This window comes from Eriocheir sinensis, chromosome 28 (assembly GCF_024679095.1).
Source record: "Eriocheir sinensis breed Jianghai 21 chromosome 28, ASM2467909v1, whole genome shotgun sequence".
In the NCBI taxonomy this organism is placed as follows: Eukaryota; Metazoa; Arthropoda; class Malacostraca; order Decapoda; family Varunidae; genus Eriocheir; species Eriocheir sinensis.
The window spans coordinates 12500255-12512212 of NC_066536.1; positions in this window are offsets into that span (position 1 = coordinate 12500255).

Here is an 11958-nt window from a genome sequence, read left to right on the forward strand (position 1 = left end):
GTGTTAGGCGTTCGAGTCCCGCTGGCCCATAGATAAGAATAATAGTAAGAAGAAAAAGAAGAAGAAGAAGAAGAAGAAGAAGAAGAAGAAGAAGAAGAAGAAGAAGAAGAGAGAGAGAGAGAGAGAGAGAGAGAGAGAGAGAGCGAGAGAGAGAGAGAGAGAGAGCGCGAGAGAGAGAAAGGAGATGAGGAAGAGAAAAAAGGTAAAAGTGAGAGAGAAACAAAAAAAGTGAACGGGAGGAAAGAGAAAGATAAAAAACGGAAATAGAAGAGAGAGGAAGAAGAAAGAATGAGAGAGGAGAAATGCAACAACCAGATGAAAAAAGGATTAAAGGATTGAAGGAAAGTCGACAAGGAAAGGAGAGATGACAGGGAGAGGAGACAGACATGACAGACGGAAAGAAAAGGTGCCAAACGATGAAACAGGAAGAACAGGAAGACAGGGAGAGGCGAGAAGGCAGACGTGACATGGTTATACAGGTAAAGGAGGTGACAAAGGAAGACCAATGTAAAGAAATTGACCCCGAAATTGACCTCTCTTGGCCACCTCTTTGGATTCTTTTTAGGAGCAGCGAGTAGCGGGCTTTTTTTTTATTATTGTTGCCTTATTTTGTGTCCTTGAGCTGTCTCCTTTGTTGTAAAAAAAAAAAAAAAAAAAAAAAAAGAGGGAGACAGGATTAGTGAAGTAACAGACATTGAAAGCAGATAACAACAAAAGGCAAGAAGAAACTGATAGAAAGGTGTGAAGAAATACTGAAAACGTGTGACCAGGCAGGTAGAACACAACGGAAGGTGGTCGATACTAAGATATTAATGGAGGGAAGATGACGAGGAGGCGTGGGGAAATATGAACACGTGGCAAGACTAATGACAGGGGACGATGGTTGCTACTGAGAAATCAATGGGAAGAAAAAGAGAGGGAGATGTGAAGAAAGATGAGAACGTACGGCATAGTGGAAAACGACGGGAGGTGACGAGGGAGATTAAGGAAGGAAGGGAGACTGAAGGAGTAAAGAAATAGGACTTGGCAAACATAAGGAAACAAAAAGTGAAAAGGAGAGATTAATTAAGGAAAAAAGGGAGACATTAGGAGAAAAGAAATCAAGAAAACGAGACAAACAGATGACAAGGGAAGGTGACAAGGGAACATTAAGGAAGAAAGGGGGACGGAAGGAGTAGGAGTAGGAGTAAAGAAGTAAGCATAAGGTGGCTAACAGATGACAGCGGAAGGTGACAAGGGAAGACTAAGGAAAAGAGGGAGACGAAAGGAGCAAAGAAATAAAGAACAAGTCGCAAACAGATGACAACAGATAGTGGCAAGGAAATATTAAGGAAAAGAGGGAGACTGAAGGAATAAAGAAATAAAGAACACGTAGCAAACAAATGACAACAGATAGTGGCAAGGAAATATTAAGGAAAAGAGGGAGACTGAAGGAATAAAGAAATAAAGAACACGTAGCAAACAGATGACAACAGATAGTGGCAAGGAAATATTAAGGAAAAGAGGGAGACGAAAGGAGCAAAGAAATAAAGAACAAGTCGCAAACAGATGACAACAGAGGGTGACAAGGGAAGACTAAGGAAAAGAGGGAGGCGGAAGGAATAAAGAAATAAAAACGTGACAAACAGATGACAACAGACGGTGGTGTACTAAGAGATTAATGGAAAGAAGATGACGAGGAGGTGTGGTGAAACATGAAGACGTGGAAGGCGGGCAGATGGCAACAAAAAAGTACCAGGAAGTGACGAGTGAAAAAATAATAAATAAATAATGTTGAAACGGTAATAAAACGATAAAATGATGATAAAATTTGTGTTATGTATGTTAGGAAAGGTGGGAAGTATATTAATAAAGGAAAGGTAAGAAGCAAACAACAGTGAATAAACGATGATGCAATAATAAAACGATAATAAACCATAATAAAAGGTAAAGTAAGGCAAAGTATGGTAAGGTAAAGTAAGGTAAGGTAAGGTAAGGTAAGGTAAGGTAAGGTAAGGTAAGGTAAGGTAAGGTAAGGTAAAGTAAGGTAAGGTAAGGTAAGGTAAGAAACACAAGACAATGAATGAAAGATAACACAATAAGGTAAGGTAAGGTAAGGTAAAGGTAAGGTAAGGTAAGGTAAGAAGTAAAAGGTAATGAACAAGCAATAACACAATAATAAAACGATAAAACGACAATAAAACTAAAAAGGAAGACACCTGCACACACACACGCTTACTTTACATATTATAACCTGTTTGAAGATAGTATGACCGACAAAGACCAGAAAACGCGCTCCGCACACGCTTCTATCACGAGTCAACATGAACGATTAAACTGCAAAGAGAAACGTGGGCGGAAATTTGCGTTGAAGTCCATTGCATAAGGTGACTGAATGACTTAAGCAATTTTTTATTTACTTATTTTTATTTTTTATTTATCTATTTATTTTTATTTACTTTATTTATTTTCCGTCAAAGTGAATGCCAAAACAGACTTCCCTTTCTCCTCGGTATCACGGACATATCTACTTTCATCTCCACAGCACTTGAGTTTAATCTATTCATTTGTTTATTTATTTTTTATTCATTTATTTAGCTATCTGGCAAGGAAGATTCAGCGATACACATCGGGCAAGTTTGACTCCCTTCTCTGTGTCTGTCTGTCTGTCTGTCTGTCTGTTTATGAAGGGTCGGTGAGGCGTGACATCTCCCAAACAGGACGATCATTTTTTTGTTGATGCTGTTTTTGTTGTTCTTGAGCGCTTCAGATTTTTTTTTTTTTTTTAAAGGATGATGCAGATAATATAAAACAGGTTAGTCTTCCTCTGTCGATGTTACGTGTTTCTGACTGGTCTCTGAGGCGTCATACGAGGAGACTCTATGAATGAACTGGAACGGCACGCGACGTAACGACAAGAGGAAATCTATAACATGAAGCTACAAACATTATTATCCTTTAGTATTACGCGAAAAGGAAAAAAGTAAAAAAATATAGAAGCATGATGGGGAACAGAGAGAAAGAGGCGGGGAGAGTTCAACATAAAGAGAGAAGAAGCGAGTATCATGGATTAAGAATGGACAAATATTATGTTCCTATTGTATTACTTTCCTTGCCTACTCTCCTTGTGTCCTTTTTTTTTACAACAAAATAGGCAGCTCAAGGGCACAAAAAAAGGAAACAGTAATAATAAAAAAAAGCCCGCTACTCGCTGCTCCTAAAAAGAATCCTACTTTTAATTGACATCAGCCTCGCAACACTCAAGCAGATATATACGTTTTCATTTCTGGCAATATTCAGTTTTGGGTTGCCATGAAACTACCCCCACAATAATACTGCGACATAGACATTGTTTTTCGTGTAGCTTATCAAATCCCGTTATTTTCGATTTTGACAGGACTTCAACGTGCGCCACCGAGGCAGATAGGATTGCAACGCTTATGTAACATCTTCCTTCAAGTGTAAACGTCACAGAAGGGAGGGATCCGTTTCATCACCGCCTATGATATACGGTGTTTGAGGGGCGGGGGCTTGCGGTGTGAAGTGAAGGGACGACGCGTGGGACGTTGCACTATATGATACGTTACACTATACGACACGTTGCACTATATAAGCCGCAGCCCCGACATCTCCGGCAGTATCAATCCGAAGATTAAAACCTCAACACCCCTTCAACGGTAAGAATCCCTCCGCCACTGTTGTTAGCGAGAGGCGGTGAACAGGGAGAGGAGGCGGCGGGTGACGGTGATAGCGCGGTGACGAAGAGCTTTACCATCTACACGGTTGGCTGCGTTGTGGGAAGATGATGGGATGGGATGCTGCTGGTAGAGGTCTTGCTTTGGGTTGTGGGGACGGGATGGGAGAGTGATACTGAAGAGATGGTTGGGGTTGGGTTAGGTTAGGTTATGGAAAGGATGTTAGGGTGAGTATTTCGAAGATGTTGATGCTGTGGGGACGAGATGATGATGGGATGCTGGTGAACGTCTTGCTTTGGATTGTGGGGATAGGATGGGAGGGATGCTAAACAGGGATGATTGGGTTAGCTTAAGTTAGGATAGATTATGGGGGCAGGATAACTGTTTGAGAGATTATAGCGGTGACGTTGTGGGAACGATTTGATGGGATGCTGGTAGACGCCTTGCTCTTGGTTGTGGGGAGGGGATGGAAGTGATACAGAACATGGCTGGTTGGGTTATGGCAATGGTATGTTAGGTTATGGGGAAAGGATGTTGGGGTGACTTTGAAAGACGTTGATTATAGCGGTGATGCTGTGGGACCAAAATAATGGGATGCTGGTTTTGGGAACAGGATGGGAGTGATACTGAACATGGCTGGTTGGGTTATGGTTATGGTACGTAAGGTTATAGACAGAATATTGGGGTGACTATTTGAAAGATGTTGATCATAGCGGAGGTGTGCCCAACAGAATCCCATATAAAATCATACGGACATTTGAGTTATGGCAGAGCAACAACGCCTCCGTACATCGGCTTTCCTTCTCTTGCCTCCAGATGGCGCTTTTCCGTGTTTACCTGGTGGCCGTGCTGGTGGTGGTGGCAGTGCTGCGGCCGGCAGAGGCTACCCTGAAGGGTCGCCAACGCTGTCACCCGCAAGTCAAGTATGTCACCGAGTACGTAACGGAGCTCAAGCAGGTAAGCAGGAGGAGGATCAACAAGGCCTTCTCAGCGTTTGTCATTCTTCACGTTCACGTCAACTTTTATTTACAGATTTACTTCCCTTCAGTTGTAGCCTGTGATCTTCAAGCAATTAGGGTCGCGGCAAATAACAATACTAATACACAGACTAACAGCAATTTCTTTTCCTTTCCGACACAGTTAACAGATGATCAACAGGCTTATCTCAACGATTTACTATGATACTGTTACTCCCCACTTCGTGTTTCAGGCCAGTTTCAGAGTCCAAGAAGGAATGTATGTAAAGTGATGATTCAGGAGTGTTAATCAACTTTTACTAGTGCTTCTTCACCTGGAATTCCTCTAATGTGATCCATATTTTGGTCTGGTGTATTGCGGGAGGTTTAGACTTTGTAATGACACTTCCCTGATGTGTTCTCTCTTGTCGTGGTCTGTTTTATACCTTTTCCTTCGTTGTCTTACTCTATAGCTTCCTTCTTGCCAGTGGCCTCTCTAAATTATTTTCCTTCGTTTTCTTATACTTTAATATCCTTCTCGCAGGTGCAGGTGCCGGTGGAGAAGACGGTGTACCGGACTCAGGTGAAGACACAGGTGCAGCAGCAGTACGTCACCGTCACCAAAACACAACAGTCCTACCGCACCGTGTGTCCCAAGCAGCAGCCCTCCTACGGGTACGGCGGACGCTAAGGACCTCCCGCCCCCACCCACAGCCTTCCATACCCACACCCACGGAAGGAACACCCCCCTAATGTAATGATATATAAAAGGAACTGGCGCCCCCACCCACGGAAGGATCAACTTCTCCTTATTGTACTGGTGTTTAAAAAGATCTGCCACCCCCACCTTCCCCAAGAAAGAAACACCACCCCCTACAGTAATATTGTTTAGGGGCCTCCAAGTTCGCGCCCCCTTCAATGCCTCCCAGAATAAGGCAGCCAATGAGGACCAACATACTGTATTTTCACTCCTTCCTGTGACTTTAACTCTTCCACCTGGAGGATACGAAGACATCTCTGGCCATGATTATTTGTTTTCCATGTAATAGCTTCATGTTGCAGTCATTGTTTTCTGTTCTGTTAAGCCTTTAGTCTACCTCGTCTCGCCATCAACGAAAAGAGCACCTCCTATCCCTAACCCGACTCCTCTACAGTCTACACAACCACAGCCTCAGCCTCACAGCCCTCAAAGCTGCCATACACCCCCACCAGGGAACACCACTCCCCCATGAATGGTGTCCAAGGGGCCCATGTTCCCTCTCCCTCCAAAATTTTCAACAACACACCTGCTCAGTTTGATCCACTTATCCACCACCCCCTACGAGAACCAGGTCTTGATTACTTCCTCCATTAACCTGAATTTATCCAACTTATGCCTGTTGCTGCTTGTTCTTACATCTGTTATTAATATAAGTACTTAGTCTAAATCGCTCTTATTATTCCCCTTACCCATTTAAAACTGCTACTGAATTACCTTGCAGTCTACGTGTCCAATCAATGCAAGTTATGTAAGTTTTCTGTAGTCTTTTTTTTTTTTTGTACGGCAAGTTGCTATGTCTTTGGATCATTTTAGTCATTCTTCTCTGTACTGATGATTTGAGTTGATAAATATCCTGTCTGTTGCTTTGAGTGTTCGTCCTTTGCATTGTGTGGCTGTTAGTTGTAATTATGTTTATTTTATGCTCATGTGTTCAATTCTCTTGTTCATTTACGAATAAATAATAGAATAATCATCAAGAGTGCTTCAATCATTCCTGCTAATATCATCTTCCTGTGTTAATATAATTTTTTTTTGCAACTCCGGCTAAAGTCCCGCAAGTACCACCACCTGTATTACCAAGCCTCTAGATAACTTAAAAATCCTTAGTTTCAATGCGCGTAGCCTAAGAAACAAATTTGATGAACTGAGATGTCTTGCTTTAACAGAAAATTTTGACATAATTGCTATAACCGAAACATTTATCGACACCACAAATATTGATTTAAGTTCCGAATACAACATAGATGGCTACAGACTCTTCAACAAAGATCGTGTAAACCGTAGAGGCGGTGGCGTCGCCCTTTATGTCAAAAGCTATTTGCAACCCACCGACAAAACACCGGGAAACAGTAACGTTGAACATTTGTGCGTGCGAGTAAACATTGCAAAAGTCAATTTAAATATATCTGTCACCTACAGACCTCCCGGGCAATCACTCGATGACGACCTTGAAATGTACAGCGTCTTAAGGCAGTCACTTAATAACAACGACTCACTGATATTAGGAGACTTCAACTCCCCATATCGACTGGGCGACACTGTCAGGTACAGAAGGCGAGTCACATAGAATGATCGAATTTCTAGAAGAAAATTATCTAAGCCAAATGGTTTCTGAGCCAACTCGACAAAATAATATACTCGACCTTGTTATAACGACCCAAGATAACCTTGTCAGTAGTGTCACGGTAGGAGAACACCTCGGTTCTTGCGATCATAAATTAGTGCGCGTCGACATTAAAGCTCAATCATCAGTGACTGAAAATAAAGTAAAGGTGCCCAATTTCAAAGAGCTAACTTCGTAGAAATCCGACAAAACTAACAGAAATACAACTATCAGATGACGGCAACGTAGAGGAAGCCTGGCTAAGCCTTAAAATCACTTACTCACTCATCAGAACACATTCGTCCACTTGTTAGAGAAGAGAGATAACTCTAATAATAGCCCACCGTTGTTTAATAGCGAAATTAAACAATCAGTCAATGAGAGTAAATTGTTTTACAGGTTAAAGAAAGAACAAAGCACGCCCGAGAACATTAGACTCTATAATGATGCCAGGCGACGAGTAAAAAGACTAGTAGGTCAGGCAAAGCGTAGATATGAAGAAAATATTGCAGCCAACTGTAAAAATAACCCGAAATCTTTCTTCAGTTACATAAACAACAGAAAGGCGATCAAAAGTGGTATTGGACCTTTAACAAACAGCGACGGTGCACTAGTGACTGACAGCCAACACATTGCAAACCTCTTAAACAATTACTTTTCCTCGGTGTTTAATACTAACAGTCTTCCTCTCGCTACCACCAACACCAGTACTATTGTAAATCTCGAGCATGCATTGCCTAATTTTGAAATAACAACCGATGAAGTCCTTAAAGCTCTCCATTCACTTAAAACAAATAAAAGTCCTGGACCTGACAAAGTATATCCAACTCTGCTGAAAGAAACGAAGAGCGAAATACTCTCCTCCCTCACAACCGTATTCAATATGTCCTTGCGACAAGGCATCGTCCTTCAGATTGGAAAAAGGCTAACGTGACACCGATTTTCAAGAAAGGAGACAAAAAGTACCAGGTAATTACAGGCCCATTAGTCTAACTTCGGTTGTAGGTAAGCTACTTGAGGGCATAATTAGAGACAAAATTGTGAGTTACCTTGAAAGCCACTCATTGATTGGGGACTCACAACATGGCTTCCGAAACAAAAGATCCTGCCTATCAAACCTATTAACCTTTTATAACGACCTCTTCACTGTTTATGACGTAACCAAATCACTGGACGTAGTCTATCTTGATTTCAGAAAGCGTTTGATAAAGTCCCGCATCATAAATTACTTTACAAATTAAAGCAAATAGGTATTGACGGTCAAGTAAACCAATGGATCGCGAATTGGTTGAGCAACAGACAACAAAGAGTAGTGATTGACGGATTTAACTCAGAGTGGGCGCCTGTCACTAGTGGCGTCCCTCAGGGCTCGGTCCTTGGCCCAGTGCTCTTCATTATTTACATCAACGACGTGGATGTTGGACTCAATAACCGCATTAGTAAATTTGCAGACGACACAAAGATTGGTAACTCGGTTCTCACTGACGAAGACAGGCAAAGCCTCCAAGAGGATTTGCACAAAATTTCAGCTTGGTCGGATAGATGGGAGATGCCCTTTAACGTAGACAAGTGCCAGGTCCTTCAAGTTGGAACGAGGAATAAGAAGTTCGAATACGAAATGCGCGGCGTTAAACTCAAAAGCGTTCAATGCGTCAAAGACTTGGGGGTCAAAATCGCGTCAAACCTCAAATTCTCACAGCAATGCATCGATGCAGCAAATAAAGCGAACAGAATGTTGGGCTTCATTAAAAAACTTTGTATTCAAGAATAAAGATGTAATACTCGCTCTACAACAGTTTAGTCAGACCCCACTTGGAATATGCGGTACAGTTTTGGTCCCCCCACCATGCAAAGGATATTGCTAAATTAGAAGGTGTTCAGCGTCGGGCAACGAAAATGATCCCTTCCTTGCGCAACAAATCCTACGAAGAAAGGCTTTCTATCCTTAACATGTTCTCTCTTGAGAAACGTCGCCTCCGAGGAAAATTGATCGAATGTTTTAAAATACTTAATGGTTTCACGAATGTAGACAGATCAACATTGTTTATGATCGATGACAGTCTGCGCACGAGGAACAATGGCGTAAAACTCAGATGTAGACAAGTAAATTCAGATTGCACCAAATTTTTCTTCACCAACGTTGTAGTGCGAGAATGGAATAAGCTTCCACCATCAGTGGTCCAGTGTAACACGATTGACTCCTTCAAAAATAAGCTCGACCGTCACTTCCTTCAACTTAATATCAACTAGAGTAGAAATGCAACGTTTTGGAGTCTTCTGATTAATGTAAAATCACTTAGGTTTAAGGACAGACCACCAAGTCTGGACCATGGGGTCTGTGTGGTCTGATTTTCTATGTAAATCTATGTAAATCTCCACCGTCTCCTCTACTTCCTCCGCCATCTTCCTCTTCCAGTAGGCTTAGTGCTCTCTGGGTTAAAGTGTATAATAGGTTCCTCATCATCTCTTCTCACCACATGACCAAAACCTCTATTTTTATCTTAATTGTCTATGAGTTAAAGTCCATGGTAGTTTTTTTGGCCTAGACTTCAGGCTTATTTAGCTCCCACACGAAACGTATCAACTGTCTTTAAAATATATCTAAATAAATAAATGGAGAAAATTAAACAAAATATAAAGAAACTAGACAAAAAAAAGCAATGAAAAAGTAGAAAGAAATTGAGGTAAATAATAACGGCCACAACTGAAAAAATTAACATGAACACGCTGATGATGATAATGATAAGCCGTCGGCGAACCAAACCAACCGATCCACCACACCTTGACGCATAGATAGGTACCTTCAGATGGTTTTTCCGTTAATAACCTATCGTTGTGGCTTCCCCAAGACCATCACAAAGGATAGTTATGGCCCTGCAACACGAGGGACACGCGACGCTGGCACGGGTGGTCTGCCGCGGATAAGTGCTTTACCTGGTCACACACGCGAGGGTGGAAGGGAAACCCCGCGCTGATCCACACTCGACACCAAGGCAAGGACGCGCGATGGGAAAGTCTACAGAGTTATACAACGCTTAATGAACCACCGCGGAGTGAGGGGAAGGGGAGGGGCAGGGATGGGCGTGGACGGGGCGGGGAGGTGGCGGCCGTGAGGGCGAGACGGGGTTGGGGCGGCCGAGTAGCCTAGTTACTGTTCCGCAAAGGTAAAATATCCACGTCAACCTGAGCTCGTGTAAACAAATTATGAATAAATTCGTTTTAAGTAAAAAAAAGGAAGATATGAATTGGGTTTATATGAAGATGGACTGCAATAAATGACGATAGAATTCAAGGCTGCAAAAAGTACAGGAAAAGAAGATAAAGTTTTTTACTATGATAGACATTCAGAACGAAATGAATCATCGAAATGATTTATACATAATTGTAGCCTAACGTAACCTAACCTACAGGGAATAATAATCCTATAATTTAATCTAACCAAACGAAACCTAACAACCTATTACGGGGGAGGGGGTCGACTCCCCCGATTTCTTTTACTTTCACAAAACGGAACCTATTATTTTCCGGACATATATCGTGTGCCCACAACTTTACCTTTGCACCAGTAGATGCCAAAGCCGTAACCGACAAAATGTAAGTAGTAGTGTGGTGATTTCGAACTTATTCAGTACCTAGCTCGTCACTTATTTTATGTTTTCAAACAAGACTCGTCCGACATTAGAGGAAAAAATAAAATGTCATCGGCGACGGTATTCAGCTTCACGGCGCGGCCACGTAACTGACGGTGCCGGGCGGACACGTATGAAGGTGTCAGCCAAATTTAAAACAACGATTTTTTTTTAACTGACACTAACGAACTGACAGGACGCAGCAATGACACGCCACTGATCGGTGTCCCTCGACCTTTCCCCGCACCAAACCACAGTAATGCAGTCCTCTACAGGGAATAACACACAGGAAAACACATAACAAAGACAACGGCCGCTGCGCACTCACCCTTCTCGCCTCACGCCCCTCGCCTGCTCGTCTCGGCGCCTCCTGGACATCCTGCAGGAGGCTGAGGTGTCCTGCCACAGCCACAAATCACATGTACTCGTCCCCATCAGCCGCAGAGGATAATAACACTAATGAGCACGCCAATCACCCCGCACGAGGCCACACACTCCACGCGGGTCACCATGTAAACAACCACTGCCCGATTATCGTACTTAGATTATTTAACAACTTCCGACACAAAAACTGTCTCCTGGGCCCCAATAACTAGATTCATTTATATTCATCGTTGAAATAGTTAATTCCTGATGTTTCTTGGCAATAGTTAATCGTCAAAAACCGGTAATACTATGCTCTGAGTACGACAATCTAGCAACGTTGAGGTCCCTGATACGCCTGCTAACACACCCATTACAGAAGTGCCAACCGCTGCCTCTCCTTGATGGTTGATTTGGGTTGATTTTAGAACACCAGTAGGCTACAGTTATGCCTTTAGTCTTTCTATTGCATTATCTATTGAAGGAATCATGAGTACAACAGTTAAATTTCGTGTCGAGTGCTCGGTCCTTAATTAAGTATTTGTATAGACGATTCAGAGTACGTCCAGCCTTCTAATCTATTGTTGTGCCTATATCTGAAGCCGTAACTGATTATAATTGTGAATGATAAACTATAATGAGCCACATATCGATCACTCAATAAACAGGTATTTGACAAACTCATGCTGTTTCTACAAGATTTTCCTAATTGCCTTGACAGCCTACTATTTATCTTTATCTAATACATGATCAAATTAACGAAAAATGAGATAATTATCATACATCATGCCAAACAGCCAGTCTTCAAGTCCATATAATAACTCCTCATAGCCTACTCACTCTCCTTTGTGCTGGATAACTGAGTGAACTTAAATTAAGGGTTGTGATAATGTTTAGGCTAAAGTCATGAACTCAAAATGTATGTGATCCCAGTGTAACGGTCCGAATGTGAGTGAGCGAGAGGGTATACAAG